Source organism: Miscanthus floridulus, chromosome 1 (genome assembly GCF_019320115.1).
Source record: "Miscanthus floridulus cultivar M001 chromosome 1, ASM1932011v1, whole genome shotgun sequence".
Classification (NCBI taxonomy): Eukaryota; Viridiplantae; Streptophyta; class Magnoliopsida; order Poales; family Poaceae; genus Miscanthus; species Miscanthus floridulus.
In genome coordinates, this window is record NC_089580.1 from 43,685,466 (window position 1) to 43,713,264 (window position 27,799).

The 27,799-nt window shown below is 43.4% G+C and overlaps 1 pseudogene; it reads right to left on the reverse strand.

Moving 5' to 3' along the window:
• Positions 1 to 6,401: 6,401 nt before the first annotated feature.
• On the reverse strand, positions 6,402 to 27,460 carry LOC136455750 (NADPH-dependent diflavin oxidoreductase 1-like; annotated as a pseudogene).
• Positions 27,461 to 27,799: the final 339 nt, after the last annotated feature.

Genomic DNA, 27,799 nt, shown 5'->3' on the forward strand with positions numbered 1-27,799 from the left:
TTCGGAGTATATAAGGAGGGGCAAGGGTCCCTTAGGGACAGATTCAAAGAGATCATACAATATACATCTCAATACAATACACCAAAGACACAGGACGTAGGGTATTACGTCGATCAGACGGCCCGAACCTGTCTAAATCGCTGTCTCTGCGCCTTGTGTCACCATCTGGTTCCTGATTACACGCATCCTACCGATAATCTACCACCACGGGCACCCCCCTCGGTGGACTGCCGACCATATTTCGTCGACAGTGGCGCGCCAGGTAGGGGCCCCCTTTAGGGGTGTGCGCGCTGATCCATGGTGAACCAGATGGGATCTCAAGACTTACGTCCTGGCGAGATCGACTTTCATCTTGCCTGCGACATCAACACGGAGATTTGCTCCGAACTCAAGTAGCCGTGCCAAGACCAACAACCCAGATCAAAGATTCGCGTGGTCGTGCAACAATCGAACTCGACATCTACTCCGGTTAAGGTGGGGCCAGCAGGTTCCCATCAACTTGGTGAAGGCATCGGACAAGTACGAGGCGCCAGATCCAGGCGAGTCCGTGCACCGCATCTGCTACATCTCGTACTGCCTAGAGTCTCTTTTTTGGTCGTTGCCGTTCTGTTTTCCGTGGAGCCCGTTGATTTTGCGTCGCCGAGGAGCCTATCGCCGAGTCCGTGAGGCCTGATAGATTTGGTATGGACAAGTACGTACATGGTTACGTGCCTTTGCGTCAACCGAACGACAACAAGCCAGCAAGCTAGATCCAAGCCAATTAATCTGTACATGCTCACGTACATATGAAAAGACATGCAAACTAATCAAGATGAAACTTGCATCTACACGTGGCTGCATGTGGGCATGCAACAAGATGGCACAAATCACTCAGGGGCCGGTGTGCAGCGTTTTGCAAGTACATCGACACGCGACAGCGCCTCGGCAGATCGATGTGCACATCAGCGTTGTCTAGCCCCGGCCGACTCCGTCCTATCAAGTACGACTCCGATTCCCAGGCCCCAGCTGTCGCCGACTCCGCCTCGACCGAGCCTGATTGATACTCCACGCACTTGTCCGACAAGGACTCTACGTACTCTCCTGACTATGACTTCGCGCACTCGTCCGCCTACGTCAAACGGTCTAAACCAGGAGCAAGTTGTCTGCTTACGTCAAGCCATCGCCGAGCCACGTCAAGCCACCGACCGAGCCACTAAGCGAACCGCGTCGAGCCATCCAGCGAGCCATGACGAGCCGACCACGGACCACGTCGACCACCAGACCACGTCGACCACGTCCCGAGCAGCTCCGTCGAACTCCGACCACGTCGACCACGTCCCGAGCAGCTCCGCCGAGCTCCGACCACCTCGACCACAAGACTACGTCGCAATGATGATCGCCGCGAAGAACGGCGCTACGACAATCGCGACCACAGTCATGACGACAGGTCGAAAAGCTCGAGGACCGGATGACTTCATCGCCAACGATACGTCAAGCCATCTCTCGAACATCGCAACACGCCGACTACACCCACCGGTCGTCAATAAAGCTAAGTATTATTTTTAATTGAAAATTTCTTCGATCATCATACACCTCCGCCGACCACCCTTAGGGTGCGCTCCGCGTCGAATTTTCTCCATACATACAATCCAAAACATGTATAAGTTTTTACAACGGTTCGCCGATACGTTTTCCTTCCTGCTTGAGAATCCCAGAGCCGACACTGTCTCCGGCTCCACCCCACGCGTGCATGAGAGTCCGCCCTCTGCGCTACGGGTAGTCGGCAGTCGCTCCCTGGTAACACTGGCACTCTACGCGCGGCAGCGTTCCGTACCTCGCACTACGAGATGTTGGTCAGCCCAGGGCCGGCGCATTCTTCAGGACAGGTTAATACATCGCGCTACACCTCTACATAACAAAAGGGCTAAAAACAACTAATGTTATTTTTTGAATATTACACCAAGTATAATTCATCGTCAACCGAACACCAAGTGTTTACTTCACCTCCTATAGAGAGGTCAATATATTTTGTACATCATCATGTACTACCGCTCTCCGTGTTTATTTTTCAGGAACACAGTTCGGTCAGCGAGCTCATGCTTCAGGGTTCGCCAAGACCACTACGGTGCTCGAGGACTCTGGCCAGACCATGCTCGTGCTCGGGGACTCTGGCCAGACCACGCTCGTGCTCGGGGACTCGCCAGACCACTCCGTGCTCTGGGACTTCTTGCCAGACCACTCCGCGCTCGGGGACTCGCCAGACCACTCCGTGCTCTGGGACTTCTCACTACGACTCGGGGACCTCGTCGCTCGCTTCTCGACCTACGCTCGGGGACTGCCTCGATCACTCTCCGACCACGGCTCGGGGACTTCGTCGCTCGCTCCTCGACCAATGCTCGGGGACTGCCTCGATCACTCTCTGACCACGGCTCGGGGACTTCGTCGCTCGCTCCTCAAGCCGTGCTCGGGGACTGCCTCGATCACTCTCCGACCACGACTCGGGGACTTCGTCGCTCGCTCCTCGACCGCTCTCCGACCACGGCTCGGGGACTTCGTCGCTCGCTCCTCGACCTGTGCTCGGGGACTGCCTCGACCACTCTCCGACCACGGCTCGGGGACTTTCCGTCTTGACTACATGTGACTGGCAACTCGCATACAGTTGGGATATTCTTTCTCGTTTAGACCTTGCTACAAGGCTCATACCTCGCCTTCCAGCAAGCTCGGGGACTACATCGGTACGATGCACCTGCCGGTGCATCTCGTATCGCCTGTACGACGATTGGATTCTCAACTTAACTGGGAATTCTTTTTAGACCCTGGCACCACGTGCCTACGTCACCTACTACCAGGCTCGGGGACTAAGTGGGCACACTTCACCTTGCGGTGAATGTGCTTGTTTTTCGACCACTACGCCTCTGATGATCAAGGACGCTACGCTTCAAGACGCACTTACATTCCTTTTCAGAAATACAAGTGGGCACACTTCCCAAGACGGAAATCTTTTTCTTTCTTCTTAAGAGCACCATACATTCTTCGGACAACCTACTTCTCTGGCGACAACGGTGGTCGGAGATGTCAAGAACTCAAGCCTCACTGTTCGGAGAAGGTTAAAATGGCGTGTCGCATCAGAATACATGGCGCTCAGGGACTAGCTGTGGGGGATAGACCCCCGAGTACCACAAGATGGTACATGGGCCGCACCATCCGAGGTGGCCCGGCCCGTGAGATCAAGGCGTGCACGGCGCTGCTTGGCGTGCACCGCAAGACATTGTAATAGTACCAAATAGGATACTTTACTTGTAACCTTGTCCCTTCGGAGTATATAAGGAGGGGCAAGGGTCCCTTAGGGACAGATTCAAAGAGATCATACAATATACATCTCAATACAATACACCAAAGACACAGGACGTAGGGTATTACGTCGATCAGACGGCCTGAACCTATCTAAATCGCTGTCTCTGCGCCTTGTGTCACCATCTGGTTCCTGATTACACGCATCCTACCGATAATCTACCACCACGGGCACCCCCCTCGGTGGACTGCCGACCATATTTCGTCGACACACATAATCAACCTTTGGCAATGTCCTATACTGGCTCCTGGTCTAAAGTTTCTTGCAGATACTTCATTGCCTCAAGTTTGGCTGCAGCCATTGCTTGATAGTGCTTCTCAAACATGTAAGGGCTCCATGAATATGAAGAAGCCCACAAGTGATCATCAAATACCTTCCCACTATACCTCTTCTTGAAATTCTGTACTAAGTGATACATACACTCTCTATGTTCAGCATTTGAAAAAACTTCACTAACCCCATTCATGACTGCCTAGACACAATCTGTGCAGAATGTCAAGCCCTCTAGGGTGTCTATTGCTTCCTTCAACCTCTCCATGAACCACACCCAATTCTCATTGGTTTCTGAGTCAATTACACCAACAGCTACTGGATACATCCAGTTGTGCCCATCTACTGCACAAGCAATGCACAACTATCCCCTAAACCTTCCTGTTAAAAATGTGCTATCTACTATAAGATATGGACTATGGCTTCTAAGAAATCCATCAACATATGGTTTCAGTGCAAAGAATAGCCTATTGAACCTGGTCTTATTGTTGATGGTGTGATTATCAATGATAAGAAATGATCCAGGACTTGATTCTTCTAACTAGGCCTTAAGCCTATATAGGTTATCAAAACTTTTGCCCTAAGGCCTATAAATCTTATCCATGGCAAGATTTTTACCTTTATATAGTCTCTTGTATGGCACCACAATTTTGTGTGCATCCTTCAACCTCCTTTGTAGTTCTGTTGCACCTAGAGTTCCATCTTCCTTCAGCCAATCAATCACCTGACTACACACCCAGAACTATGTTACCCCTACATAGATTCCTTGCCTCCTAGTGCTCTGACACTCATGAGGGTAGGGGTTTCTTTTCACCTGCAAAACAGTCAAGTAATGCACTTGTTACAAGCCACACAATGGAAGAAAAATAGGGAACAGTCAATGAAAACAATGTACTAACACATTACCTTAATAGTGTGCCCATCCCTTAGAGTTGAGGCATGAAGTCTCCACCTGTAGCCCTCACTCTGTTGTGAGCAGTTCACCCTATACCTCCCTATATCACTCTTCTCAATGTCATAGTTGAACTCATGTTTAACAGCATGAGTAGCTAAAGCAATCTTAAAATCATCCATGTCTGAATACAATGTTCCTACTAACATAGGACGGTCCTTCTTGTCATAATCAACATCAGGCATATGTTCAGGCTCCCTATCTTTAACCATATCATCTATGTCTTCTACTTCATCATCAGAGGATTCATCATCAGAGTCTGCCTCAGAGGATTCATCAGCACCAGAACTCTCACCTTCCCATTCTTTACTCCCACCTTGGCTCTGAGGATTGGGAGGAGGTGGGGGTATTGGGGACCAAGGTCAATATACAACCCGTCCTCATCAACACCCACATGCTCATTCATTGGGTTTGGGTTAGCCAAGTATTTAGGTTCAGCAGATTGAGTGTGTGTGGCATGACTTGGTTCTACTAAGCTTGGACAAGCAATTGAAGGGGTGAATGAGGGTTCAACATAGTTCACAGTGCTACCAGAATCCCAATCAGGAATCACAGGGGGCTCACTACTTGGGCTATGATATGCAATAGTTAACAAGCAGCATTTAGAAGCCTTATGTTTTGCAAACATTTCAACCAAATCTTGGTCAGTGCAGACTTGGATGTTCACTTTACTATCCATGCAGAAATAAAACAATCTCACTATTTCACTGTAGTTATGAGGATACTTGTCGACAACTTTAGCAACAAGGTCTGTGAAGTTAGTGCGGTCAGCATCCACGACTCTGTTCAACAAAAACCAACGCGCACGAGAATTGGGAGACACAATCCAGATTTCTAAGTTGTAGCTACTTTCTACATCCATCCTACAGATGAACAAGGAGCACGCAATCAACACTACAAACACGGAGCACCATGAAACCAAGGGGGGAAGCAGTGAACTCACCCGTCCGGAAGCTAATCTGGTCGGTCGCCCATGCCCTTGTTCCTCACCATGCCATGCCTATCCTCTGAATCCACGGTCGAATCCACGTTCCACTACCCCATGCGCCGCCACAAGCACGGGGGATTCGTCGTATTCTCTCCTAGCCGCCGCTACACCCTCGGCCGCCAGATCTGCCACCACTAGGGTTTCTCTGCCACTAGGGTTAGGGAACTAAGGGGGTCGAGCGAGAAGAGAGAGTGAGAGACTGAGGGAGATGCTGGTCAATATCGGTCAACACAACCTTCACATATGCTCGTGACTGAAAAGGCAACATGGACATTTTTCCTACCCGATCCCACATGTAAGAGCTACCAAATGGTCAAAACCAAACAGAACGGAGACGTAATGGCGTGTTGGACAAAAGAGTTTAGCGTCATGGCACCAGGGTTCGTGTGAACTTTTTAGTGGCACGTAGGAATGTAGCATCTTTCATAATGGCACACAGGGAAAAGGCTCTACATTAGAGGATCTTGTTTCAATTGAAATATGTACTCCCTCCGTCCTAGAAAAAAGTCATTCTAGATTCAAATTTTGTCCCATAAAAATGTCGCTGGACATCCTACACATAGGTATCGTACCACACGCAGCAGTTGTCCATGTCCACTATTCACTTAGGCAACGCCCCAGCCTTATCCCTTGGCTCCTACCGTCCAATAGAGCATGGCCAAGAATTGAAAAAAGTGCCACTCTTCTGCTACTGCTTGTACTAGTAGTACTGTACTAGTACTTTTTACCTGATGTAATCATGGGATAGCAGGGGTATGCAGGTCCATAACCCATCTCCTTGGTACAAGCGCTTCTCTCCCAAACGACTAAATTTATGGGACAGAGGGAGTATATGTACATACGAGTTGTTTCACTCATAGTCATGACCAGGCTTCAACTATAAATTTGACAACCCTTTTCTTGTCCTTGAGCCATTTCGAAACATTCTCTTTAGAATCGCCAGTCTCTTTGCAGATAACTTCTTCTAGTGCAGCCACAACATCATCAGGCATTTTGGTAGAACACCCGGCAATGTATATTGCAGCCTTGCCAGAATATAATAGGTTCACCACTCTTTCACTCTCCTCTTTTATTTTATCTTGTACATAGATTTTTTAGGTTGATCCCTAGAGAAAACAACAAAGAAACCACCACCCTTTTTCGAGGATAGCACCTTGTGGTCCTGGGAATGATCTAACCAAAAGTCCTTGCACAGCCCTTTCCTCTACAAATGTGTGAAATGGCATGAATCCTATTCCTGGTCCAATCAGCAGGAGAGGAGTTGATGGAAGTGGGCGAGGAAGGGATCCTTGGCGTATCCAACATGGTATAAGAGTATATGCATGTAAAGTACACCATGAGTTTGGGTTAATGGTTGTGTTGCTCGTGTGGATGGTTGAACATGAGGAAGACAATGCAGCACAATAGACAAAGGTTTCCAAACTAAAAGAAGCAATGCACACCTTTATTTGGACCGAGCTCTGCCAGCCATGTAGAGTAGAAACCATGCCGTCTCCTCTACAACAACAAAGCCTTTAAGTCCCAAACAAGTTGGGGTAGGCTAGAGTTGAAACCTAGCTAAGGATGGCAATGGGTCAGGTTCGGATCGGGTGGAGTCTCCGTGCACCCAAAACCGAAACCCGAAACCCGAAATCGAAACTCGAATCCGCCTCGAAAACCGATTCGGGTGGAAATCCATCACCAAAACCAAACCCACGGATACCCGAAACCCGAATGGATACCCGAAACCCGAATAGATACCCGAAACCCACGGATATATATACACATATTCACATGTATAAACAAGAGGCAACAAATAATAAATATTTTCATGAGTCAACTTTAAATAAATTTAATAATCTAAGTAAACAAATTATTATTAGTATATTATAAAACATGAGTTTTAATTTCAAATGATTTATTTCGGATATCCATTGGATATCCACGGGTGGAAAACCAAACCCGAAACCGAACCCGATTGGTTTCGGGGCCCCAAACCCGAAAACCGTGGGTGAAAAACCATCCCCAAACCCGAACCCGCAGAACCCGAAACCCGTGGATATCCGCCCCAAACCCGATCCGTTGCCATCCTTAAACCCAGTAGAAGCAATCATGGTTCAGGCATATGAATAATTGTTTTCCAGGCACTCCTATCTAAGGCTAAGTCTTTGGGTATATTCCATCCTTTCAAGTCTCCTTTTATTGCCTCTATCTAAGTCAACTTCGGTCTTCCTCTGCCTCCCTTCACGTTACTATCCTGGCTTAGGATTCTACTATGCACTGGTGCCTCTAGAGGTCTTCGTTGGATATGTCCAAACCATCTCAACCGGTGTTGGATAAGCTTTTCTTCAATTGGTGATACTCCTAATCTATCACGTATACCATCGTTCCGAACTCGATCCCTTCTTGTATGATCGCAAATCCAATGTAACATACGCATTTCCATAACACTTATCTATTGAACATGTCGTCTTTTTGTAGGCCAACATTCTGCACCATACAACATAGCAGGTCTAATCACCGTCCTATAAAACTTGCCTTTTAGCTTATGTGGTACCCTTTTGTCACATAGGACACCAGATGCTTGGCGCCACTTCATCCACCCTGCTTTGATTCTATGGCTAACATCTTCATCAATATCCCCGTCTCTCTGTAACATTGATCCTAAATATCGAAAGGTATCATTCCTAGGCACTACTTGACCTTTTAAACTAATATCTTCCTCCTCCCGAGTAGTAGTGTCGAAGTCACATCTCATATACTTAGTTTTAGTTCTACTGAGTCAAAAACCTTTGGACTCCAAAGTCTCCCGCCATAACTCCAGTTTCTGATTCGCTCCTGTCTAGCTTTCATCAACTAGCACTACATCGTTCGAGAAAAGCATACACCAAGGGATGTCCCCTTGTATGTCCCTTGTGACCTCATCCATCACTAAGGCAAACAGATAAGGGCTCAAAGCTGACCCTTGATGTAGTCCTATCCTAATCGGAAAGTCATCTATGTCTCCATCACTTGTTCGAACATTAGTCACAACATTATTGTACATGTCCTTAATGAGCTCGATGTACTTCGTTGGGACTTTATGTTTGTCTAAAGCCCACCACATAACATTCCTTGGTATTTTATCATAAGCCTTCTCCAACTCAATAAAAACCATGTGTAGGTCCTTCTTCTTCTCCCTATACCGCTCCATAACTTGTCTTATTAAGAAAATGGCTTCCATGGTTGACCTTCCAGGCATGAAACCAAATTGGTTCATAGAGACCCGCGTTATTGCTCTCAAGCGATGCTCGATAACTGTAACACCCTAAAAATTGCCTCTTTTGAAATAGAGTTAAAATAAGTTATTTATGAATTTTGTGCACATGAAATATTGGAAGAATAAAAGAATTCATTAAATTAAAATACATCATAAGGTAGCAACATGTTTGAACATACATGCCATTGCATTTGATTTTATTGGTTGAGTGGTTTTAATTGAAAAGTAAAAAAATGGTTAAAATGCTCTTGAAATGAAATTAAAAATGACTTTGAAATAAAAGAAAAGGAATTAGAAAATGAAAGAACTTAAAAAGGTATTTTTAGAAAACTTACCCAAAATTGGTTCATTTATGTTTGAACTAAAAAGTGTATTTTGAATCATATTTATACTTGATTCGGATCGTATTTGAAATTGTTTTGAATTAAGAAAAGAAAAAAATTGGAAATAGAAACGGAATTTGAAAAAAAAAATCTTCTATTCTTCATTTTCAGCCTAGAATCCGGCCTGGCCCGCTGGCGGCCCAGCCAAGCCCTCCCCTTCCTCTCTTTTTCTTTCCTCCTTCCTGGCCTGCTCCGCGGCCCAGCTCCACCGCGCGGCCCCGCTGGCGCCCGTCCGCTTCGGCCCTTCACCGCGCGCCTACGACGCCCGCACGCGCCGTCCGTTCTCCCTTCACTCACTACGCGGGTGGCCCACCTGTCAGCGCCCTTGTTTCCCTTTCCTTTCTTCTTCCCCGTGTTTCCTTTCTAACTCGGCGCTTTCCTTCTCCTGTCGCCGGCCATGCACGGAAAGCCGTCGCCCGCATATGGAAGGTGACCCATCCCGCTTGCTCCCCTTCCTTTTTCCCCTCACCATCTGGCCTATAAAGCCCTGCGACCCCTACTTCCTCCCCCATCCTCCTCTCTTTTCTCCGACCGCCGCTCGAAGCTCGCCACCGCTGCTCGGCAATCCACTGCTCCGGTGCCGAACCAACGACGCTGAAGTGCCCATAAGCTTCGCCGTACTCCCCCGCGACCGAAGGTGACTCCAATTCATCGTTTTGGCCTCGATTGCCCAGATTTCCATCTCACCCGCGCCCTCCCTCTCTCCTCAGATCGCCGCCGCCGTCGATGACCCACCTCGGAGACTCCCCGGACGCCGTGCTCCCTTCCATACGCATCACGGTGAGCTACTCGTCCTCCCCATGAGCTCTGTTCGTCAAAAAGCGCGCTAGAACTCAGTATCCGTGAGCTCCCGTTCCGCCGGCCGTGGCGCCGCCGCGGACCCGACGCTCCGGCAAGTACCTCGTCTCCGCGTTGCGTCCTTTGTGTTCGCGCTCTCGTTTAGATCATCGCAGTAGGTTTAGTTGCCCCGGCGAGGTCTGGAACACCATCCCGGCGTCCACCGCCGAGCTCGGCTCGCCACCGTCCATGGAGGACTCACCGGTGGGACTACGCAGCCGGTGGAGATCCTCCCGATCACCTGCGCCGTCGATTTCACGATGAACGGCCAGGATTACAACATACCGGTTCGGTCCACCGGGACTCGTGGACCCGGTCCACCCCGCTGCGTCAGCCAGTCCACCGCACGCGTGGCACACCGCACCAACCAACAGCCGCCACGCGTCTGCCCGGTCAGCAGCCGCAGTCAAACATCCGGTCAGCCGCGCATGTTTTTCAGTAAAGCCCCTCGGATTTCAGTGAATCAACCCGCAGTCCGTTGCAGTCCAAAAGAATTACAAATCCGCCCTGATTTTAATCGTTTAGGACCCTGTAATTTCCAGAAATAGTATGCCCAATCCAAAACACATTTAAATTCAGATTTTTAAATGTTTTAATTCAAATTTGAGCTCAAATATTTACAGGAATGCCACTGGATCTTATTTTATGCGTAACTTTTGCGTTTTAAGTCCGATTTGACCCGTTCAAATTGCGTTAGGATCGTATTTACGTTTTCTACATATTTATATTACTGTTAGGCATGTTTTCAACACTTGAAATTCATGAGTAGATTTAATCTATTATTTAATTAAAGCAAAACTTGTTTAAATCATAACTTATTCATTCTAACTCCGAAATAGTCCGTTCAAGTTGCGTTTGTTTCGTAACGACGAGATCTACGTATTAGTAATGATGTTTAATATATTACTATTTCATAAAAATCATAGTTTAAATCATATCTTGATTAAAGGTTTTGCAACTGGGTTTTACACATAAAATATGATTTGTTTTACTTTTGTTTTATAATTTAAATCTAAGATTGACTTAAATCAAACCATATTGTTTATAAAATATCTTTTGTATATGAATTCATATAGTTAACATAAACAAAGCCTGTAGTTTATTTTTCCACATATAAGGCAAATCTCTCGGTAGTTGTAACTTTTCAACCATAGCTTCGATTAGCGTGCCTCTCGCGACTATGTGTTCGTAGTAATGCGTAGAATCGTATATCAATCTTTTTTACCTATTTTTCTATGATTGGTGTACTATTCTGATATAGATACAACTGTATGCTATGCATGTATATGTATGGATGTTTGTGTGGTGTTCTACGATTGTCCAGTCGGTGAGATACACGTGGTGATCCAGAAGAAGAAGAAGGACATTAAGGATTAAAGCTTACCGAAGGATCGGTGTGTAAGGCAAGTATAGCATGGGATTATCCTTGTTACCTATTAACATTTAATCACTAAATTCATATTGCATGTGTCTCCCTTGTTACCATTAAGGATATCCTAGATATTTGATATCTTGTACCTTGAAAACCTTTGGGATAATGCATTGGGATAGTTTTTGCTAGTGCTTAATCAAAACCATGATCTTGTAACTTGACTAATGATATATGCAATAAACATTAAAACATGACTTTTTAGTAACATGGAAACAGGGGGCTGGAGTGTTTATATGCTTCAGATTCCTCTCCCTAAGGACTTATCTGTAAGCGATCATCCGGGACTTACAGTACAGCTGTGAGGGCCATATGGCTCTGGCTTTAGCTCAGTATGAGGATCTTTTCTAGCTTGTTAGTGGTTACCTTTGAGGCGCGAGGTATGTTTCCTTTGCTGCTAGGAAGTGTGTACCGTGCTGCGATGCCCACGCATGCCACTCCTAGAGATGGGCCACATACGCCTGGTGGCCCTAACTTGTTAGATGAATTCTTTGAAAGGCTTCATAGTGAACCCTGCCGACCTTCCTTGGAAGTGGGTCAAGAGAATAGCTACCTCGGGCGAAAGGGTAAATCACAACTCACAGTGAACGTGTACAAACTCTGCAGAGTATAAAACTGTTATAACAGCCGTGCTCACGGACACGAGCGGCCTTGGACCCTTATGGAATAGAGATGATCACCAATGGATAATGATGATGCTAATAATTGATTGTTTATGCTATACATTATTCATGTTTACCTGATCATGAGTTTATGGGCTTATGGATAAACTTGTTGCCAGCCAATTGCTAAAAAGATGATCTATTAAAGCTAATCGCGGTTAAACCAGTGTTAGCCCTTTTGAGCCTCATGAACCCCATGATATAATTGTTAAGTACGACATGTACTTACACTTGCTTTATTTTTCTATACATTGGATAAAAATCCCGGATGGGTACCAGATTGCTGGTTTTGGAGGAGTTAGGCTTGTGGTCAACCAGTCAGTCGTCCCTGTAGATTTGGAGTCTTCGCCAGAAGATCAGAGTCAATTTTCCATTGTCTTTACTCTAAGGGTACTTTTCTTTTACTAATATGTTATGTAATAAGTATTGTCTTTTGATATTACCCTTATTTGTGGCTATATGTAAGATTTGACTTCCTGGGCTCACATATAGTGTGTATCTGGTTTTGTCTTTAAAACCGGGTGCTACAAAGTGGTATCAGAGCAATGCTGACTGTAGGACGCAAACCTAGATAGAACTGGATATTTTAGCATGCTTTTATCTTGCTTAGTTCTTGTTTTCTCTCCAACCTTGTTATTTGCTAAAATTTATGCTCACTTCAGCCTCTGTCTGTTATGAAAACTTTGTCTCTATTCTCAATCCTCTATCCTTGTCTATATAGATGGATCGTAATGAGAAGACCACCGGTATCAAAGGTCAGGAGGACGAAGCTACGTTGTCCTTGACTTCATTCAATAAGGAGAAGTTTGTAGCTGTGCAACAACAAGCACTAGAAGGTATGACTCAACCTAGGAGTTTTCAACAGTGCTTGCCACAAGGTCAAACCAACGTACCAAAGGGACCAGTGAAGAGACAAGTAGTAGAAGCTTGGAAGAATATGGAGTCCAATGAAGATATTGGAAGAATGGCACATGAATGCCAGGATCAACCACAGCAGAAGCGGAACAGAAGGTCCAGAAGAAACAGGAGCAAGAAAGTAAAGCAAAGAAAAACTACATCCAAGGAAGATTGAATAATGTGGATATGACTACTATTCATGGAGCTAAGGAGGTTGTGTATGGTTTCATTCCAGTAAACTCAACTCCCGCCACAGTGCTGTTTGACCCTAGAGCTTCACATTCATTTATCTCTAGTGCATACGTAAGGGAACATAAGATAACTATGCTTCCAATGAGGAGACCAGTGATAGTTAAGACCCCAGAAGGAGAAATGAAGGCAAACCGCATATGCCCAAGGGTTAGTCTTAACATTAAAGGGGTAAAATTTGAAGCAAATCTTATTGTATTAGAGTTAGTGGACATTGATGTCATTCTTGGAATGGGATGGCTATCTGCATGTAAAGGAGTGATCAAGTATGCCCAGTGTTCAGTGCTTCTAACCACACCGTCAGAAGAAAGAATTGAGTATGAAGGTATTCAGCCTGTACCTGAGGACAATGTGGTTAAGAAAAGAAAGGAGATCTCACCAGAGACAGAATCAGAAAGCAATCAACATTTGGGTTCTATTACATTATCACATCCAACTCCAATCCCTAGTCAGTTAAACTCAGACTCTAAAGAATTAGAAATTTCTCAAGCTAAGGTTACTCTAGTCTTTCCACATGAGGTATGCATAGATGGGTGGACAATCACCTACACGGAGTTTCAACCCCAAAAGATCAAGCGAGCTAAAAAGCGGTCCAATCAAACAAAGATGAACTTACAGAGTCAGCAAGCTGACAATACTCTAAGCAACAATTCTATGGAGTGTGACATCACTAAAGATCCAGCTAAGAGGAAGTGTTATTATTGCCAGCAGGAAGGACATTATGTCAAATCTTGCCCACAGAAGGATCTACAATTATGCCATGGAGGTAGCCAGAGTTAGGTCAATACAGGACTACCACCAGCAAGTGATGGTGACACACAATACAAAGGAAGCCCTTGATGAAATTGATGTAGTGGATGACGTGTCACTCCCATGCGAGAGATGTCCCTATAATCATGCCATTTTTAAGAATTAGGAATTTGTGCCCTTATGTAATAAAAACGATAGTATCGCAAGTTGAGTCGATGAATGAGTTGTGCATTTTAAGTACTTTGTCGAATTGTCATTATGTTTATGCTTGTTTTGCATCTTTGTAATGATTGCAATGATCTTGTTGGGTGTTCCTGCAATTTCATTTAGTTTATAGGCCTAAGGTATAAGGATTACTGAAATAAATAGTTGGGTTATGATTTTTTTTCTATTTTTCCTATCCCATCTTCGAAGCTGCCTATCTTTATCAGTTCATATCTTTGATTTAGGACGATCAAAAACCCTGAGGAAATCCTGAACAACAGTAGACTACAATCACAAGAGGATGCAAGCTATACCTTGGTGTCCCCTAGTTTGTCTCATCTTAAGAGGGGTAGCCAAGTTGAAGAATTGGTAAGATGAAGTGTCATACGTTCGAGTTTGCACAGCGGAAATCAGAGTGCGCAGCGGAAGCGTGGTGGTACTCAAGGATGTAAAAGAGAACTCAGAGTTTCAATGAGTTTTGGTTAGAAGTCCAAAAAAAAGGGTTTATCCAAGACCAGCAAGATGTTGATAAAGTTACTGGAGAAGCTTTTAAGTTAGTTTGGATCAAGAGACTTCAGTCAAGTGTTTGAAGGAGTCCAAGAGGTCAAAGTAAAACCTAAGTATTAGCTTGTTAGATCAGGACGAGAGCTTTGTATCTACAATAATGCATCTTGTGAAGGTGTAGGATGTGTTCTTATATGCGTGAGTTGAACTAACATGTTATCTGGAGCTATCCATTGTAGAACATGGAAGTACCATCTTCTTGAAGGTAAAAGTAATATCTAGGAGGATCACAAGAGAATATAGGACATCTTCACCAAGTTAGTCTTTGAGCTTGTGATAACCTCGTTGGAATGAGATTAATTGTGACTTGGAAAAGTGCTATCACTTCGAGAAGCGAAGTCATGGCCAATGCCCTTAGCAACAGAGAATTATGCTAAGAAGGTTCAAGTAACACCAAGAATTAAGAGTTGTATTCCTAGTTCAACCAACTTCACCAGGATCATTAATGTTTTGAAGATTGGTGGTAGATTCTCTTTTGGATCAAGAACATAAGGAAGCTTTGTTGGATGGTGAACATATGAGGAAAGAAAATTATGGCCTAGTGATTAGGGTTACTTGAGAGTTGTTCAAGGCACCTATCAAAGTTTTGGAATTAGTTAGGCAAATTACTTGGAGTAAGAGCGACAGGTGTGCAAAGTAATGTGGATCCTTAGCAACGCAGGACGATGAAACTACATGAGGAAGTAAAAAGAATCCAAGGACAGAGTATTCCCATCTCTTAGTCGACGTCTTACGAATCTCGAGGATGAGATTCATCTTAAGGGGGGTAGAATTGTAACACCCTAAAAATTGCCTCTTTTGAAATAGAGTTAAAATAAGTTATTTATGAATTTTGTGCACATGAAATATTGGAAGAATAAAAGAATTCATTAAATTAAAATACATCATAAGGTAGCAACATGTTTGAGCATACATGCCATTGCATTTGATTTTATTGGTTGAGTGGTTTTAATTGAAAAGTAAAAAAATGGTTAAAATGCTCTTGAAATGAAATTAAAAATGACTTTGAAATGAAATTATTGGTCGCGCTCTCGTTTAGATCATCGCAGTAGGTTTAGTTGCCCCGGCGAGGTCTGGAACACCATCCTGGCATCCACCGCCGAGCTCGGCTCGCCACCGTCCATGGAGGACTCACCGGCGGGACTACGTAGCCTGTGGAGATCCTCCCGATCACCTGCGCCGTCGATTTCACGATGAACGGCCAGGATTACAACATACCGGTTCGGTCCACCGGGACTCGTGGACCCGGTCCACCCCGCTGCGTCAGCCAGTCCACCGCACGCGTGGCACACCGCGCCAACCAACAGCCACCACGCGTCTGCCCGGTCAGCAACCGCAGTCAAACATCCGGTCAGCCGCGCACGTTTTTCAGTAAAGCCCCTCAGATTTCAGTGAATCAACCCGCAGTCCGTTGCAGTCCAAAAGAATTACAAATCCGCCCTGATTTTAATTGTTTAGGACCCTGTAATTTCCAGAAATAGTATGCCCAATCCAAAACACATTTAAATTCAGATTTTTAAATGTTTTAATTCAAATTTGAGCTCAAATATTTACAGGAATGCCACTGGATCTTATTTTATGCGTAACTTTTGCGTTTTAAGTCCGATTTGACCCATTCAAATTGCGTTAGGATCGTATTTACGTTTTCTACATATTTATATTACTGTTAGGCATGTTTTCAACACTTGAAATTCATGAGTAGATTTAATCTATTATTTAATTAAAGCAAAACTTGTTTAAATCATAACTTATTCATTCTAACTCCGAAATAGTCCGTTCAAGTTGCGTTTGTTTCGTAACGACGAGATCTATGTATTAGTAATGATGTTTACTATATTACTATTTCATAAAAATCATAGTTTAAATCATATCTTGATTAAAGGTTTTGCAACTGGGTTTTACACATAAAATATAATTTGTTTTACTTTTGTTTTATAATTTAAATCTAAGATTGACTTAAATCAAACCATATTGTTTATAAAATATCTTTTGTATATGAATTCATATAGTTAACATAAACGAAGCCTGTAGTTTATTTTTCCACATATAAGGCAAATCTCTCGGTAGTTGTAACTTTTCAACCATAGCTTCGATTAGCGTGCCTCTCGCGACTATGTGTTCGTAGTGATGCGTAGAATCGTATATCAATCTCTTTTACCTATTTTTCTATGATTGGTGTACTGTTCTGATATAGATACAACTATATGCTATGCATGTATATGTATGGATGTTTGTGTGGTGTTCTACGATTGTCCAGTCGGTGAGATACACGTGGTGATCCAGAAGAAGAAGAAGGACATTAAGGATTAAAGCTTACCGAAGGATCGGTGTGTAAGGCAAGTATAGCATGGGATTATCCTTGTTACCTATTAACATTTAATCACTAAATTCATATTGCATGTGTCTCCCTTGTTACCATTAAGGATATCCTAGATATTTGATATCTTGTACCTTGAAAACCTTTGGGATAATGCATTGGGATAGTTTTTGCTAGTGCTTAATCAAAACCATGATCTTGTAACTTGACTAATGATATATGCAATAAACATTAAAACATGACTTTTTAGTAACATGGAAACAGGGGGCTGGAGTGTTTATATGCTTCAGATTCCTCTCCCTAAGGACTTATCTGTAAGCGATCATCCGGGACTTACAGTACAGCTGTGAGGGCCATATGGCTCTGGCTTTAGCTCAGTATGAGGATCTTTTCTAGCTTGTTAGTGGTTACCTTTGAGGCGCGGGGTATGTTTCCTTTGCTGCTAGGAAGTGTGTACCGTGCTGCGATGCCCACGCATGCCACTCCTAGAGATGGGCCACATACGCCTGGCGGCCCTAACTTGTTAGATGAATTCTTTGAAAGGCTTCATAGTGAACCCTGCCGACCTTCCTTGGAAGTGGGTCAAGAGAATAGCTACCTCGGGTGAAAGGGTAAATCACAACTCACAGTGAACATGTACAAACTCTGCAGAGTATAAAACTGTTATAACAGCCGTACTCACGGACACGAGCGGCCTTGGACCCTTATGGAATAGAGATGATCACCAATGGATAATGATGATGCTAATAATTGATTGTTTATGCTATACATTATTCATGTTTACCTAATCATGAGTTTATGGGCTTATGGATAAACTTGTTGCCAGCCAATTGCTAAAAAGATGATCTATTAAAGCTAATCGCGGTTAAACCAGTGTCAGCCCTTTTGAGCCTCATGAACCCCATGATATAATTGTTAAGTACGACATGTACTTACACTTGCTTTATTTTTCTATACATTGGATAAAAATCCTAGATGGGTACCAGATTGCTGGTTTTGGAGGAGTTAGGCTTGTGGTCAACCAGTCAGTCGTCCCTGTGGATTTGGAGTCTTCGCCAGAAGATCAGAGTCAATTTTCCGTTGTCTTTACTCTAAGGGTACTTTTCTTTTACTAATACGTTATGTAATAAGTATTGTCTTTTAATATTACCCTTATTTGTGGCTATATGTGAGATTTGACTTCCTGAGCTCACATATAGTGTGTATCTGGTTTTGTCTTTAAAACCGGGTGCTACAATAACTCCCTCCCATAGCTTCATAGTATGGCTCATCAACTTAATTCCCCGGTAATTAGTACAACTTTGAATATCCCCTTTATTCTTGTAGATAGGTACCAATATACTTCTCCTCCACTCGTCAGGCATCTTGTTTGATCGAAAAATATGGTTGAACAGCTTGGTTAGCCATACTATAGCTATGTCCCCGAGGCATCTCCACACCTCGATTGGGATACCATCTGGTTCCATCGCCTTACCTCCTTTCATCCTTTTCAACTCCTCTCTGACCTCAGATTCTTGTATTCTCCGCGCAAAGCGCCTATTGGTGTCATCAAAAGAGTCATCCAACTGAAAGATTATGTCCGTATTCTCACCGTTGAACAATTTGTCAAAATACTCTTGCCATTGATGTCGGATCTCATCCTCCTTCACCATGTCGTCTCCTCTGACAAGGAGAAAACCACGATACAATGCTAACAGCCAAGTGTATCTGATTTGGATGGGCCAATGGGGACGATGATATGGAAAAGGCTCTTTTCTTTAACGGAGGTGTTAGTTGCACCAACCATTCGAAAGGCATTTGCACCGAGGGAAAATCCTCCAATACCTATAAACAACACAAATCCATGTCACTAATGGCATGCTAACATATGTGTATGTACGGCAGGAAGATTGTTTTGAAAATGTATGGTAAAGGCATTACTTCTAGAACAGTTTGGTTCTCCCTTTGATTATACTGGTAGAGATCCTTTCTTCCTTCGGGAGAAGCCAAATCCTTAAGTCTCCCCTTTTCTTCTTGATCTGTTGCAAAATGGCTCATGACCTACAAAACAACCTTTGTTGTGTCAGCGACGAGGCGGTATATTAGTCATAGACATCAGGATATCAGAGCTACTGATAATGTATCAAACAACTAGAGAATATATGTATGAGATGAAGCATTCAGGGCAATCGAATTTTTCTCAAAGAAATATTGACGAGGTGAAGATGATGTGACATCCATTGTCAAAGAAACAAAGGTCTTTAGCTTGATGCAATCCATTGAACCGTTCACAAGTGAACATTTGGGAACTTTGACCCCACCCTTTGCTCAAATCTGGGTTAAAAAAGATTGCATCTCTTTGGTTAGCTACTAGATAACTACAATAAGCTCACCGGATAAGAAGCACGATTACCTCTAGATATATCCCTTTTTAATGGACAAACCAAAGATCACTTGGGAAAAACATTATGGGTGTATTGACTAAACCATGATTAATTGCTTGCTAGTAAAGCAAAAAATCTATTATTTGTTTTTTTCAAACAAATAATGTGCATACATATACTATTGTGGATGCAAAATGTGGAGAAACTAAAGGAAAAAATATTTGGTGCAAACCACCTCTTGGAAACATGAAAACTCCATAGAAAAACATACTTATAATAAGTTACTAAAATTTTGAAATGACGCGCATTCATAGTGTATATATAGATGTACTTTATTGCAAAAGCAGAGACGAAACTCATTCTTGAAAAAATCATAAGAAAATGTGAAATTTCATGTGCTTGTGCATTACCAAACAAAATTCCTAGGAATTTGTCTTCTAGTACACGTGCAAATGAAATTTGTCATTTTGTATGAATTTTTACAAAACAAGTTTGCATCTCAACTTGTACGACAAAGTACATATGTGGATGCACTATGGATGTGCATCATTTCAAAAAAACTGAAAACTTATAATTATTGTTTCCTAAAGGTGGTTTCAACGAAGAGGTAGTTTGCACAGACATTTTTCCTTAAAAGTTGACAAAGAGGAAAAGAAACGTACGCATAAAAAATAAGCTAAATCTGCAAGACAACAAAACAGATCAGCATACCGTTATGTAAGAATCTAGATCCAGGTTACATTGTTTAATGAAAGCATCAATAGCTGATGGATCCTGACTCAGTAGAATTTCTAGAGCATCACCAACTTGATAGCTGATGGCCTAACATGATAACACGGATTTTCAATCTTGCTTGCAAGATGATTGTAAGTGAATGTTATCTAGCCAAAAGAGAACAAAGAACATACAGAACATGGATCTTCAAACTCAAAGTGGCGAACATCTCTTTCAGAGATCTCCATAGTCAAACATTGATTTGTTACCTAAAGGTTAGCAGTATCATCAACAAGACAATAGAAACTAAGCAAATAAAGATGGATATACTAAATTACAGCACGTCAGCACAACTATTACACCATCAATCTTTAGTGAAGAATTCCCACAATGAAACATTACTATCCCTGAGACCCTGACCTGTTGTTTGTTATAGGGGTACAGCCCCAGCTATTCTTCAGTATTTTTACTCAGTCCCAGCTATTATTTAGCTTTTTTTGGCTCAAAACTATAGGGCGGTGAAGTCCCCACAGGGAGAGCAATTTTTCATTTATATAGATCAAAAGGCAGCTCACGATACATACATAGCAAAAAAGGAAGGAAAACACATGATTCTAGGGAGTATAGTAAATCCAAATTAGTTAAGAATCAATCCACAACTTTAACTCATCTTGTGCAGGGCCAATCATCCTAAAACTCTGTAGCATGACAACATTCTTGAAGCACTGTTTTCGCTCTGCCAACCTTGGAATTTTGACCAAGCCCTATGTTTTTAGGTGTTCTAGCCAGCATTGACAAAAGACTCATGAAAGAGGGGTTGAAAGTCAGTCTTGGCATGGAGATTATTGGAGGTATCACTCAACTAGGCAGTGCCCATTCCATAAATAGTACTGGAATAGAATCATTTCCCACTTGGCAAGCAGCCAGCAATACCTCAATCAATCAACGTAATTTGTCATGTAACACCACTGCGCAGAGGAAAGAAAAAAATGCAAAATAAGCTAAATCAAGCATAATGTGCTGGACCAGTCAAAAGAAAATATGCTCTGCATGGGCTTATGCATGATACAATCCTACCACACATTCAGTACAAATAGCCTACCAAACTATAGGTTTTGGAAACCTAGTACTATACAATCAGTTTAAACCCTCTCAACCACTGATACATATGGTGTGTACAGGAGATGAAAGGTTCTAAGCAAACAATTTAGCAGCCTAATACATAGAGCAATATTTATATGTAGATGCAGAATATTTTATATCAATGTATACATAACCATCTCATTCTAGAATTTTTAGACCAGTTCAATGTATTAATGAGTGATAAGAATAAAATAGAAATGTCTAAAATGTAAGCTCATGAAGAGGATCGGAGGATACAGAACATACCATCTGTAACATGTAGTGTAGCTCTCCATCATTGTGGAACTTTAGAGCAGGGGACATAGAGCATGCTCTCTCAATTAGTCTCTTGGTATCTGGTGAATAGATAGAATCTTTAAGAAGAAATATTACTCAGCAGTTTACAGATTGCCAGTAAATATTATCAAGATTGAGACCTCACACCTGAAATGTTGGCATCTTGTGGAGGCAAGTACATGATTTCGACCTCTGCATCCTCCAAAATATCCAAATTAGGATGAATGGTATCTGCTGGTCTTGGTAACAATGACAGATTTGTTTCGTTCAGTGATTTCCACAAAGACTGCAACCATAGATCTAGAGCTGCTTCATACCTAGTACAGAACAACAAAATTATCTCCTGGTATCTTTGGCGAAATGCTTTCCAACCCAAATAAAAGAAAAAAGATAACACTTTAATTTAAGTAGAAACATATGGTATTTGACTTCTCTAAAGCTTACTTATGAACATAGAATGATAGATAATAAAATCATACCCATGTTGATCATCCCCTAAGCCTTTCTCTATGATTGGTTTTGCACCAAGATTGAAAAGCCTGTGATCCAGCTTCTTTGCAGGGAACTACAGTGCAAACACAACAGTGAAGACGTAATTAGAAACAAGGTACAAGAAGACTGTACTATTTGGTAACCAGAACATTCATGATTTGTGAGTAGCAGAGGACAACCCACTAGACAAGATTTTATTGAAAAATTAATGAGCACCAATATATATATAGTAATGACAAGAAGACTGTACTATTTGGTAACCAGAACATTCATGATTTGTGGCACAACAGCTGAATAGTAATGACAAATCGGCATGGTTAAGCGTGCAGCTAAATGCATGTTTAGAACATATGTGAAAATTGTTAATTTCTGGATAGGTCATAACTCTAGCAAGCTTTGCAATGTTTGCTTAATGCCTCGATCGGCCATATAATAGCTCAAAAGAGCTTCATTTAATGATGCACATGCAGGATACAAGCATTCACCAAGCCTAATCAACAATAGCATAGCACAAACAAGTTATGTCCCCTCAAATCATCCATTGCAACTACATTCAAAACAAGGGCCACTGTCACACTTCTTTTCTAAACATGCACACATTGGAAGCCTTTGGGAACGCATCGGGACTGCACATAAACATGGACAAAAGCTCTATCCACCCGATCAGATGCGAGAACATCGACCTTGATCATGTCCTCTCGGCCTTCTTGGGGACTAGGGGAACCTTCCCCTGCCGCTGCCTAGGACTTCAATTGCACATTAGGCCACTCCAAAAAATCCATGTGCAGCCACTCATCGAACGCATTGGCCATAGACTCCCAGGTTGGAAGGGCAAGCTCCTTAACAAAGCTAGGCACCTAACGTTGGTCACCTCGGTGCTCTCGTCCATGCCTACATACCACCTTACTATTTTCCCCCTAGCAGCCTGGACCAAGAAAAAGATCGACAAAATTCATAGGTCCTTTCTTTGGAAGGGGAGGAGAACGCAAATGGGGGGTACTGCCTTATCAATTGGCCAATGGTCTCCAAACCAAGGGACCTTGGGGGATTGGGGGTACCTAATTTGGACAAATTTGGGAGAGCGCTGCGTCTGTGTTGGCTTTGGCAAGATTGGGTGGATGGCTCCAAGCCATGGGCTGGTGGTGATTTGCCTTGCAAGCTGGCTGATAGATTGCTTTTCAATGTCTCAACCATCATCACTATTAGAAATGGAGTGAAAACATAATTTTGGCACCACAATTGGCTAGATGGGGAAGCACATAGGAATCTAGCGCCGCATCTCTTTGAGCTAGTCAGAAGGAAAAATAGACCAGTCCAGCAAGAGCTTCAAAATAACAAATGGATTCACTCCCTGCAAGGGAAGATCACAACGGCCACTCATGTAGAGCAGTTTGTATCCCTAAAAAAAGGGCAAACTGAAAGGTCCTTGTTTGGTTTTAGTAATTGAGTGACAACCTAGGTGGACTAATTATGTTTATGTGAGATACACAGGTGATTAGTCTACAAGTACATGTGTGTAAGCAACATATGTCGTGAAGGTGAAAATAGTTTGGAGATGTTGCAAAGCTCACACATGTGATGATGAAGGAGCTTATTGCACATGAGACATGACATTGAGTCATGTGATCAAGGTGGAGAAGATCAAGATAAGACTTAGCTTGATGGACCGGTTGCAAGCGTGAAGGGCAAGTCGGAGGCTTTGGAGCGATGGACCGTGTGGCGGTGAAGCTTGAGCAAGACTTGGCGCCGATGGACGAAGGCAACAGTGAAAAGCAAGTGAAGTCAAGATCGATGAACCAATATAATCACGTAATGATATAAAGTGGATCATATCATTGTTGATCATGTTGGTGCATGTGTTGCATCGATATTAGAGAAGATGGAATGAAATGCGTAAGGCAAAGGTATAACCTAGGGCATTTCATTTCACCGGTCATAGGTGTGTAGAGAAGTTGATGACCGGGTTTAGGATAGATGACCGTACTATCAAGAGGGGCAAACTTGTTTGCATATTGGTCATCTAGTGCCACTTGAGTGATCTAACTTTGCATCATTGCTAGGATCAAGTGGCGTGGCAAGTTGAGTGGCTAATCCTTTGGAAAATGTTTATGAAAAGCTAACACACATACACATGGTGGTGTACACTTGGTGGTGTTGGCACATTTGTAAAGGAAAAGAAGTTAGAGTTGTTGTGAATCAACTTAGAGAAGAGAAAAAGGTTTTTTGGTGTACTCCGAACTATAGGATGGTCCTTAGATTGGAATACTGCTTTGATCCATTGTGATTTGGATCAAGTATGCATGTGGAATGTGTAGCCCTCTGAGTAAGCTTTCCAAAATGTCTAAGATCATCGAAATCGGAGTTCGGAGCTAAGAGTTATAGCCGTTTTAGCGCCGAAAGGTCTGTGACCGGACGCTGCGCGAAAAATGACCGGACGCTAGATTCCAGCGTCCGGTCCTAGCGTCTGGTTAGTGCTTTTAGCGTGTCCAGAAGCGACCGGACGCTGGGAGAGTCCGGTCAGTGATGACCGGACGCGTTCGGTCGCTGAAAAACGTCGCTGGAACCTCTCTGTTAGTGACCGGACGTCAGGTTTCAGCGTTCGGTCATTATGACCTGCGCGTTCGGTCGTCTCGAATCTTGCCCAGTGAAGGGGTAACGGCTAGTTTAGCGCATGGGGCTATAAATAGAAGTGGTGGCTGGCCTTGGGCTATTTGCTGAGCACCCTCACGCCTATGTGGCTTGTGTAGGAGTGCTTGGATGCCCTCTAACTCACTTGTGCTTGCAAGAGTGCGAATCGATTGCGAGTGAGTGTGATTCTAGTGCGTTGCATTGTGAGATTGCATCGAGTGGCACTAGGTGATCGAGTTACAAACCGGTGGTGCTTGTTACTCTTGGAGGTTGCCACCTCCTAGACGGCTTGGTGGTGGTCTCCGTCGAAGCCCGCAAGAAGCTTGTGCGGTGCTCCGGAGAAGAGCTTTGTGAGGGGCATTGTGCTCGCCCCGCGGGAGCCGCGAAGAGCAACTCTAGTTGAGCGTGTCATTGAGCTACCCTCACTTTCGGGGTAGGTTCTTGCGGTGCCCGATGTGCAGGCTTGGCGGGTGATGCCAATTAGCCGCCAAACCACCAAGTGAGCGGTCGACACAACGGGGACGTAGCGTGTTGGCAAGCACGTGAACCTCAGGAGAAAATCACCGTGTCAACCTTGTTCTTTCTGTTGGTTTGCAATCCCCTTACACAAGCTTGTGATTACTTTTATATACATTGTGCTTGTGTAGTTGCTCTTGTAATTAGTTAGCTTGTGTAGCTCACTAGTTACCTTCTTACTTGTGTAGCATAGAAGTAGCTCCCTTACGTGGCTAATTTAGTTTGTGTAACCTTGTTGGTCACTTTGCTTAGTTTGTGTAGCTAAGTATTTATGCTCTCTAATTTGGCATTGGTTGCCTTGTTATTGAGCATTGCTAGTGAGCTTAGTTGCCTTTATGCTTTTGCTTACTAGCATGTGTAGGAGCTCCCTCATTGCTTAAAATACTAGTGACATAAGTTTGTGTGACCTTGCTCCTAGAATTAGTTAGGTGAGCTCTAGTTAGCCCGGCACCTTTGTTGCTTAATTAGTATCTTTGGAAGGTGCTAGAGAACATAAATAGAGGGGTGTAGTCTTAGCTAGACCAATAGTTTTAATTTCACACTTGTTTCGGTTAGCCGACGTGATTAATTTTAGAAAGGACTATTCACCCCCCTCTAGTCTGCCATCTCAACCTAACACAGACCTAGTTCTAGAGGCTCCCACATAAGTGGGGTCTAAGAAGGGAAAACCCGAGGCAAGCCCTCCCTCCGCAAAATCTACGGAGAGGCTGCTTCGAACCCATGACCTGGTGACTCAGTGAGATAGCTCTCACCACTGCACCAGTCCTACCCTTCTAGAGGAGTTTGTATCCCTCTAGCTCAGAATTCAAAATATCCATTTACAGCCAGACATGCAGGATTCAATCGCTTGGAAGTGGACCCCCAATGGTGTATACTCCACCCGGTCGGCATAACGCATCCAATTCCAAGGGAGTTTCAGACAATTCCAGCCAGAGCTAATTTGGAAAGCACACTCAGAGAACAAATGCAAGCTATTTACTTGGATTCTCATACAGAATAAAATCCTGATAGCAGACAACTTGCAGCTAAGGAATTGGCCACACCAGGAGCATTGTGTCATGTGTGATGGTCCTTTAGAGTCTGGCCTCCACTTGTGCTTTCTGTGTCCCCTCGCTCAAGAAATCTGGGGCCTCATCTTAACCTGGGAGCATTATGATGTCGACCTCATACGCCCTCAGACCCAACCAGTTGATATCGGTGCTTGGTGGGAACAAGCAGCTGCTAAAATCCCAAGGTAAAGGCGATGACACTTCAACGGGGTGGTAATCTACACGTTCTGGAACATTTGGAAAGAAAGGAATAGGAGGATCTTCTAGAACAGCTTCATGGATGCAAGACAGGTGGCCTCCAGAGCCAAAGAAGACATCGAACTACATGGGAGGGTGTTCAATAACAATTTCAATTAGTCCCCACCTAAGCCGATGCTTCCCTAGCGAAGACAGTGTGTTCAGTGTGCGCCCTTTGAGGCCCTCAGGCCATTGGCCATTCTATACATAAACTTCTATTTCTATCTTAATTGAGTATTTCTATCTTAATTGAGAGGCAAAGCTCCTGCCATGTTTTCAAAAAAAACATGCACACACATTATGTGTCGCTAACTTTAGAATGTCATATGCACAATTAATTCACAAAATTAGTGAACCACAAATCATTTCAACAAATCACTGTGCATCATTGTATTAAAAGCAACACATAGCACACAACTTATCAAATCCTTGTTAGAAGGCTCACATTGTACTTCCGGTAGCCTGAATCACCAAGCCCAAACACCGCATAATGTAATCCTTGCAGCCACTGAGCACCCAGATGCTTTTGGAGAAGGTATTTCGAACAACCCTGCCATGTGTAAAACCCAAACCAAAATCGTAAGTAGCAAATGGGTAATCTAAAAACTGATGATATATAAAAAAGGCATTCCAATGTCCCTACCTTCATCGAATCTGGGGGATCACCCTATCCCATGGTGGACACGATGAAGACCACAAACCTTTTATCTGGCAAGCAACTCTACACAATCAAGTAGAAGCAGCAAGTGATGTGACATGAAGTCCAACAGAAGGGATCATGAGGGTGGGTTTTGAGGGTTCTGATCTTACAGGATTGAAACTATCCATGGAGAGTCAACATCCAGACAGCCACCACACTTAGCTTGTCGGCCTACATGTTGGGCGACGTCCATGGCATTACCAGTTTGTGATGCATATAATATGACGAGGTGGTCATTTGCCACCGGTGGAGATAATGGGGGTGGTGCCATGAAGAGATGGGACCTTGAGAGGGACAAATGGAGTTTAGTATGCATGTTCCATGTTAAGTTAATGTAGCATAGAATATATAATCCTCTTTGACATAGATGTGAGCTTATTAAGCCGTCTTTCAGTATATTTCTGCAGCGATCGCTTGACAAGGAATCAAGGATACACACTCCAAATCTATCAGCATTAGGAATGCATTCAAAAGCATGATCTCAAAAAGGATGTGTTGCGCAGCCACTCCAATATAATACAAATGCATCTAGTAGAATCTTGTACTAACATGATTAATGTGATAATAACAAATTAAAGCAAAAGAAACATCTATAGACATAAAGATGTAT